General features: G+C 40.2%; 1 non-coding gene across 1 annotated transcript; it reads right to left on the bottom strand.

Moving 5' to 3' along the window:
• Positions 1-4,554: 4,554 nt before the first annotated feature.
• LOC142181362 (small nucleolar RNA R71) lies at positions 4,555-4,661 on the bottom strand. Its single transcript, XR_012710030.1, has one exon. It is a non-coding gene; the product is annotated as a small nucleolar RNA R71 (small nucleolar RNA).
• Between the last annotated feature and the right edge of the window lie 3,754 nt (positions 4,662-8,415).

Raw genomic sequence — 8,415 nt, 5'->3', positions numbered from 1 at the left:
AAAAAATAATATTCCTGAAAATAAAGTGGAACTATTTTTTTGTATTTTTGAATTTTATGTAAGATAGATAAATTAAAAGTAACTAGATAAAATATTAATTAGCTAAATAAAAGAAAATATTTTTTTTTTGTAATTTACATTTTTTGTGATTAAATAAAGTAAAAGAGTCAACACTATTTAAAATAGCGATACTAAACCTAAATTAAATATTTTGCGCTAAAATATGTAAAATCTTGGAGAAAGTCAAAAATTACATGTTTACAGTGGCGCGCCGGGGATTTGTCCATGCGGGCGTTTACTTCCCTCATAAATCATAAAAATTCATTCTTGAAAGGATCGTTCTCGTTATTGAGACCGGATCCGCTCCCCCCGGCCCCGTCGGAGCCAACTTCACCCCTGGGAGTGTTGTTGTCGTCCCTCTGCATTGTTTCATTTGCGGGAACACCGGAGGGAATTGGATCTCGTATGTTTGCACTATTCGAAGCCCCTGACAGTGCCTGCTTCAACTCTATCAGACCAAAAACTTGTTGGGACCAAACATACACGCAAGTATATATGGTCGTCAAGTAATAAAGTGAATCGAAAGTCGGATGTCGAACCCACAGAGACTTAGATTAACCGTTAACTAAGCAAAATAAAATCAATTTACTGTCCAAGATAATAAAAATATATTATTTTTATACTAAACTACTATTGCGGAAATTAAACAACTAACTAGCTAAATTAATTAGGAGCAAGCGATTATAGTTGGATTTTAATCAAAGGAGATGAAGATTCCAAAGTCGTGGTTGGTTTATCAATCCTGTTGAGTTCGTAAGTACACATGTTAATCCAAATTATCTATGATTGCTAGTTGACCGGATCGTTTATATAAATAGCATATTCCCCACAATACTATCCGTCTATCCATAATATATCAACCCTATATTCCTATGGTCTTGAATCTAGCATGAACGAATATAATACGGTATTCAACTAAGCAAAACTGTTAGGTATATTCCTATCCTAACCGCGAAATCTTTCCCCGTGCCACGGGTTCAGAATCAAGCTCTCTCCAATTCTACTTTAATCTAACACGGCTTTCCCAAGTATAGCATAGATAGTAAATAGAACTCAACTGCTGGCCAAACAATTAAGCAATTATGCACAGAATTAGAGAAACAACCAAAGATGATAATTCGAATTAACGTGATGTAATTAATAAACTTCAATACTCATGACAACCACAACCCTATAACGCGAAGTTTAGCTCCACATAGACATGGTCGCAAAATAATAAATCATCAAAAAAAGTAAAGATTACTAAGTTAGATGGAAGAAAGATGGAATCTAATGAATTCTGGCCTCCACGGCGGCTCGGTGCTCTCCCTTGATCGAAAATTAGGTCTCTTCCCTTAAAATGGTATTTAATAACTATTTATATATGTAGGGAAAAGACCCAAACAAAATAACCAAGTCCAAAACAAAAAAGAAGACAAAATAAGCTTGAAACTGGAACACGCGAAACACCTAGCTACAGACTTCGCCTAGCGAGCTCCACCTCGCTTTATCCCTGGCGTCGTGACCTCTGTCGCGCGAAAATTCCCTCGCCAAGCCAGCTCTAACGCGAGCAAATTTGCTCGCTACGCCAGACTTCTTTCTGCTTCGTTTCACATTTTGTTGCCTAACACTTTCACGTTCCTTTTCATGTTTTCTTTCTTTTTTTCCTTGGCAATCATTTCTTTTTTGTCTTCGTTCATTGTTTAATTATGATATAATAATATTTCCATTATCAAATAATCACAATCCATTTTTGTAGTGAATAAAATCTCTTATTTGCCCAATTTCATCTTTAACGTGCCTACACATAAAATAGACTCAATTAAGCATAAATATAGTATAATTTAACATTAAAGCACCTAAATGTAAGGTAAGTAATGCACAAAAAAATATATAATTATAGCCAAACATCACCTGTTACTCTTGCAAGACCCTTACTGCGTCAACGACATGCTCCTCATCGGCATCAATGGGAGTCGTCTCCCAAACATGTCGAGGATACTGCATGTCATGCACCAGTGTGGCACAATTTCCCTCATTGTGGGTGTCACTAATTGAGTCCTCCACTACTAGAAATCCGAAAAAAACGATCAAAATTTGGCGACAAAAATTGGTCTGTCAAGAAAAGAGACCAATGATCGCTAAATTAAAAAAAAAAATTAAATAATTATTTTAATTAAATTTATTAGCAACTAAGGTTGGTCGTTTTTTGGTCGATAATGTGGTCAAAATGTTGACCGGACTGGTCAGACTTGCTTGGTCAAAAAAATACTGAAATTAGCGACCAACTTTGGTCGCTAAAGTGGGACCCATTTATAAAATTTTAATAATTATATTATTATTTAAAAAAATTATAAAATATAAATAAATATAATTTAAAATTAGCAACCAAAGTTGGTCGCTTACGAAAGGGGAAGCAGATAGAGACCAACTTTGGTCGCTAATCTGGGACCCAATTATAAAATTTTAATAATTATATTATTATTTAAAAAAATATAAAATATAAATTAATGTAATTCAAAATTAGCGATGATAATAGGTGAATTGGACTATAATTAGGCCCTAAAGAACCACCTTCTTGTATAGTTTTTATGGTAAAAAGTGATAACAAAATGCTCTGATTAGTGCTTTTCATGCGTTGCAGGTTATATACAATAAAAGAAGTCTATGGAGTATTTTTGGGATCAATTACGGAGAAAAAGAGGCCAATCGTACAATATCCGCTAAGTGCACCACGCGAAGGTAGAAAAACCAGAACTGGAGATGGACTGTCGCGGTCCCGGCGTAACCGCGGTCGGACCGCGGCAGAAGGCTGTTGCGGATTCTAAGAGGCTAGTTGGCCGCGGTCCTGGCGTAACCGCGGTAGCACCGCGATAGGAAGCGGAAAATTGAGGGATTGAAGTGCAAAAACATGGGATTTTTAGCCCAAAACCCTATATTAAACAATAGAACTCGCCCAAGGGAGGCGTGTAATGTTTTAGAGAGTACTTTGGCAAGAAAAACAAGTGTGAGAGATCACTCAAAACATCATATTTTCTTCTTCTCTTTATTTTTCTGACAATTTTGATCATGAGTATTTTCATAGTTTATTTACCCATTGTCATGAGTAGCTAAATCCTTTGTCTAGGGTTTTTGATGGAACCTATTGAAGGATGAACTTCTTGATTATGTTAATCTAGTTTGTTAGTTTAATCTTTATTTGTTCAACTACGTGTTTGTTCTAGTTAATTGACAGGATCCTCAATTAGTTGTGCCTAATTAGTGTGCATAACTCGGGAGAGAGTGCATATTTAGGTAATTGTTGAACAACAACACTCACAAAGTATAAGAGGGATCTATAACTGCGGGTTTAAAGGCGGGATTAGGGATAACGAAGTCTTGGGTACAATCTAAAGTGAACTGTAATAAACAAAGCCAACTAGAGTATCTTGGGAGAGTGCATCTAGTAAATTATCGTGATTACTCTGGAGAGATTCACGGTAAAAAGAGTGTTCATGATTGATAGAGATGTGTTGGTAAATCTATATGAAACATAAATAGAAGGGATTCCATCAATAGGGAAAATCACTACCTTAGAACCTTCTTATTATTGTTCACAACTTAAGCATATTTAGTTTACAACTGTTTATTAACTTTCAATCTTAGTTATTAAATATACCATCAACTGTTATTCACAACGTTTGAGGAAGTTGATTCTAAAGATTTAGTAAGTCCAACGAAAGTAATTGATAGGTTAATTCTCTGTGGATTCGACTCTGGGCATAAATACTCAGGTTATATTTGCAACGTCCGCATTGTCCTTTTATAAGGCATAGTTGGGCGTGATCAAATTTTGGCGTCGTTGCCGGGAAATTAATGGTATTATCAATTACAATTGAAAGAAGTACAAAAATTCTTATTGTAGTCATTTTTTCTCTATACCCAATTTTTACATTGAAATTTTAACGTTTGTTGACTTGGTTGCATAGGTGCATGCCTAGAAACTCATCGAGATCTGGTGAAGTATTTGAAGCATTATCATATCCCGAGAAAGTTTTCAAGGCCTTGAATCGGGCTAATCGGAAAAATAAACATCAACCAACAACTGCACAATTCGAAACAGTCATGGGGGATCACGAGGAAAACCCAGCGGTACCAATAGTGCCAGAGGCTGCTCTCTATGACTGGGCACAACCCACAGCTAAAAATCTGTCCACAACCATTGTAGTTCCGCAGATACAGGTTGAGTCATTCCACATTACGAATAACATGTTGCACTTGTTGCAGAACAAGGGACTATTTTCGGGATCGCAAGTCGAAGATCCTCATCAACACTTGAAGAACTTCCTCTCTATCTGCAAAACCCAAAGGCAGCCCAACGTAACTCCTGAAGCAATCAAGCTGTTATTGTTTCCATTCTCAGTGACATGAGCTGTCCAGACTTGGCTAAACTCACTTCCCATAAATTCTATAACAACTTGGGATAAGTTAGTCAGGCAATTCCATAACAAGTTCCACCCACCCAATAAGACTGCTCAACAAATTGATGAAATTTTGAGTTTTAAATAGAGACCAATGGAGACACTGCATGAAACATGGGAGCGCTTTAAAGGGATGCTGGTTATATGCCCGCACCATGGTATTCCAGATCTGATGTTGGGGCAGCGGTTTTACATGGGATTGTCAGATAGCGTGAAGAACACTGTTGATGCTTCAGCTGGTGGAGCATTTTTGAGCAAAACATGGAGAGAAAGCCAGAGTCTGCTTGAAAAGATGGCACAAAATTCGGGATGGACAACCAGGAATGCACCTATCACTCCAGTGGTTCACTCAGTGCCCTTAGATCCATCCAACTCTATGGCTGAAAATATGGCCACCTTATTGACACAGATGAGTATACTCACCAAAAAGGTGGAAGAGTCAGGGCAGAAGCAGCAGGTACACATCGTAGATACTACCAATGGGGGCTTGTGCACATCTTGCATTAGTCAGCCAATCGGTAACCAATGGAATGCAGAACATGATCATCACCACTACCCTGAAGACATGAATTATGCGTCTAATTATGGAGGCCAGAGACAGGGTGGTCAGAATTGGGGCCAGCAAAATCAGCAATACAGGCCAGTCCATCCACAGTTCAACAATGGAAAAATGGGAGGTATGAGACTCCCTAACAATATGGCACCTTACCCAAGGCCACAGGGATATAATAATCAGAATCAGCAGCAGGGGTATCACCCTCCTCAGCAGCAGCATGGTGGAAGACAGGAAGGTGGGTTTGCTAGACTTGAGGCAATGATGCAACAGGTTATTGGGTCTAATGCAAAGATTAATAAGAGAGTGGATGCACATGATGCAGCAATCAAGAATATTGAAGTGCAGGTGGGGCAAATTTCTATGTCTCTGAACAATCGTCCTCATGGGACACTACCTGCAGACACCTAGATAAATCCAAAAGATCAAGGCCCAAAGCAGCTGATGGCGGTAAGTCTACGTAATGGCAGATATCTGGATGTAGAGCAAGAGAGGGCTCGAGAAACTAGACAAGCTGAGACACTTATACCAGTGCCCATTGAGCTGGATGAGTCAATGAAACTGACGGAGGTGCCAGTCCAGCCTGCCCGGGAAGAGAACAGCATTCAGAATGTGACCGAGAAAGAAGTTGAGACAGTCTAGGAACCAGTAGTTGATGTAGCAGCTGATAAGGATCAATCCCAGTTGATTGGGAAGAATAGACCTCCTGCACCTTTCCCTCAGAGGCTGGCTAAGTACCAAAAGGAGGAACAATACAAGAAGTTCTTCGAAATGCTAAAACAAATCCAGGTAAACATACCATTGATTGAAGTTTTGAAGGAGATGCATGGGTATGCAAAAATGATTAAGGACTTGATGTCCTGAAAGTTTGATTTCCAAGACTAGGCCACAGTTACTCTTACTCAGACATGTAGTGCAGTCGTGACTAGACCAATTGCAGAAAAGCTGTCTGACCCAGGGAGCTTTACAATTCCATGCACTATTGGTAATTTTGCTTTTGCTAAAGCACTGTGTGATCTAGGGGCCAGCATCAATCTTATGCCCCTGGCGATTTACAAGAGGTTGGGCATTGGAAGAGCTAGACCCACCTCTATGTTGTTATAGCTAGCTGACAGGACAGTGAAACGACCCTCTGGTATACTGGATGATGTGCTAATTCAGGTAGGGAAATTTGTGTTCCCTGCAGATTTTGTGATCTTAGACTGCAGAGTGGATGAAGAGATTCCCATAATTTTGGGAAGACCATTCTTGGCCACAGAGAGAGCTCTCATTGATTGTGAAATCGGGGAGCTCAAGATGAGATTGAACGATGAGGAGATAACATTCAATGTGCAGAAATCTATGAGGTGACCAAGTGAATTTGCCAATTGTTCTCTTATTGATGCCGTGGATGTAATTGTAGAGACTGATGATGAGGTGCTAACCATTGAGGACCCCCTTGCTGCATGTTTAATGAATTTGGATGAGGTGAATGGAGAGGAACTGGCGGAATGGGTGTTAGCATTAGAGGGTAGAGGGTTCTGGGATAGAACTCTAGAATTTGAGCCCTTGCACTTGGAAAATCGAGAGACTCCTCCAGCCAAGCCATCTATCAAAGAACTACCAAAGCTGGAGTTAAAGCCATTGCCCAACCATCTCAGGTATGAATTCCTTGGACCTAACTCCACATTACCTGTTATTATCTCATCTAGTTTGTTAGCTGTGCAGGCGCAACAACTCTTGCAGGTACTTAAGGAGTGCAAGACTGCCATTGGGTGGACCATGGCAGACATAAAGAGGATCAGCCTCATCTACTGTATGCACAAAATTCTACTGGAAGAGGGACACAAACCTTCCAGGGAACACCAAAGAAGGCCGAACCCTAACATGAAGGGAGTGGTGAAGAAGGAAGTAATAAAGTGGTTAGACACAGGAATTATCTTCCCAATCTCTGATAGCAGCTGGGTTAGCCCAGTTCAATATGTACCTAAAAAGGGTGGCATGACGGTAGTTAAGAATGATAAAAATGAATTGATCTCTACAAGAACAGTCACGGGCTGGAGAATTTGCGTGGATTATAGAAAGCTAAATCTAGCCACCCGAAAAGACCACTTCTCACTTCCTTTCATTGATCAGATGTTAGACAGACTGGCAGGGAGGTCACACTTCTGTTTTCTGGATGGGTACTCAGGATACAACCAGATCTCCATTGCACCGGAGGACAGAGAGAATATCTCTTTCACTTGCCCTTATGGAATTTATGCCTTTCGGAGGATGCCCTTTGGCCTATGCAACGCACCCGCCACATTCCAACAGTACATGATGGCCATATTCACTGATATGGTAGAGGACATAATGGAGGTGTTCATGGATGACTTCTCAGTGGTGGGGAATTTATTTGATGAGTGCCTGATAAATCTGACGCGTGTGCTGAAACGGTGTATCGAGACTAACTTGGTTCTGAACTTGGAGAAGTGTCACTTCATGGTACAAGAAGGCATAGTCTTGGGGCACCGGGTGTCAAGCAAAGGAATTGAGGTGGATCGTGCTAAAGTGGATGTAATAGCAAAGCTACCTCCTCCAACTTCAGTCAAAGCAATCAGAAGCTTCCTTGGGCATGTCGGTTTCTACTGGAGATTCATAAAAGACTTCTCAAAAATTACCAACCTGCTCTGTAAGTTGTTAGAAAAAGATCACCCTTTCTTGTTTTCTGATGATTGTAGGGTAGCATTCGAGGAGCTGAAAAAGAGACTGGTCACAACACCTATCATTGTTGCCCCCAACTGGGAGCAACCATTCGAACTCATGTGTGATGTCAGTGACTACGCAGTGGGGGCAGTGCTAGGACAGCGGAAGGACAAGCTGATGCATCCAATCTACTATGCTAGTAGAACGCTGAGTGGAGCCCAGCTGAACTATACTGTGACTGAGAAGGAGATGTTGGATGTGGTGTTTGCTTTCAACAAGTTCAGATCATATCTGATTGGTTCTAAGGTAATTGTATACACTGATCATGCAGCTCTCAGGTACTTGATTGAGAAGAAGGAGTCTAAGCCATGCCTGATTCATTGGGTGTTGCTGCTGCAAGAATTCGACCTTGAAATTCGTGACCGTAAGGGCACAAAGAACCAAGTCGCTGATCATCTATCACGACTTGAGGGAGCTGAAAATGCAGTTGAGGTTGAAGATATTCTGAAAACCTTTCCAGACGAGCAGCTACTCGCTACTAATCTTGAGGAAGCGCCATGGTATGCAGACTTTGCAAATTACCTGGCCTACGGTATAGTTCCCTATGACCTTTCATCTGTACAAAAGAAAAAGTTTTATCATGACTGCCGCATATATTATTGGGATGAGCCTTACCTATTTAGAATTTGTGTTGAC

This window comes from Nicotiana tabacum, chromosome 5 (assembly GCF_000715075.1).
Source record: "Nicotiana tabacum cultivar K326 chromosome 5, ASM71507v2, whole genome shotgun sequence".
Classification (NCBI taxonomy): Eukaryota; Viridiplantae; Streptophyta; class Magnoliopsida; order Solanales; family Solanaceae; genus Nicotiana; species Nicotiana tabacum.
This window is presented reverse-complemented; position numbering and strand designations above follow the sequence as displayed.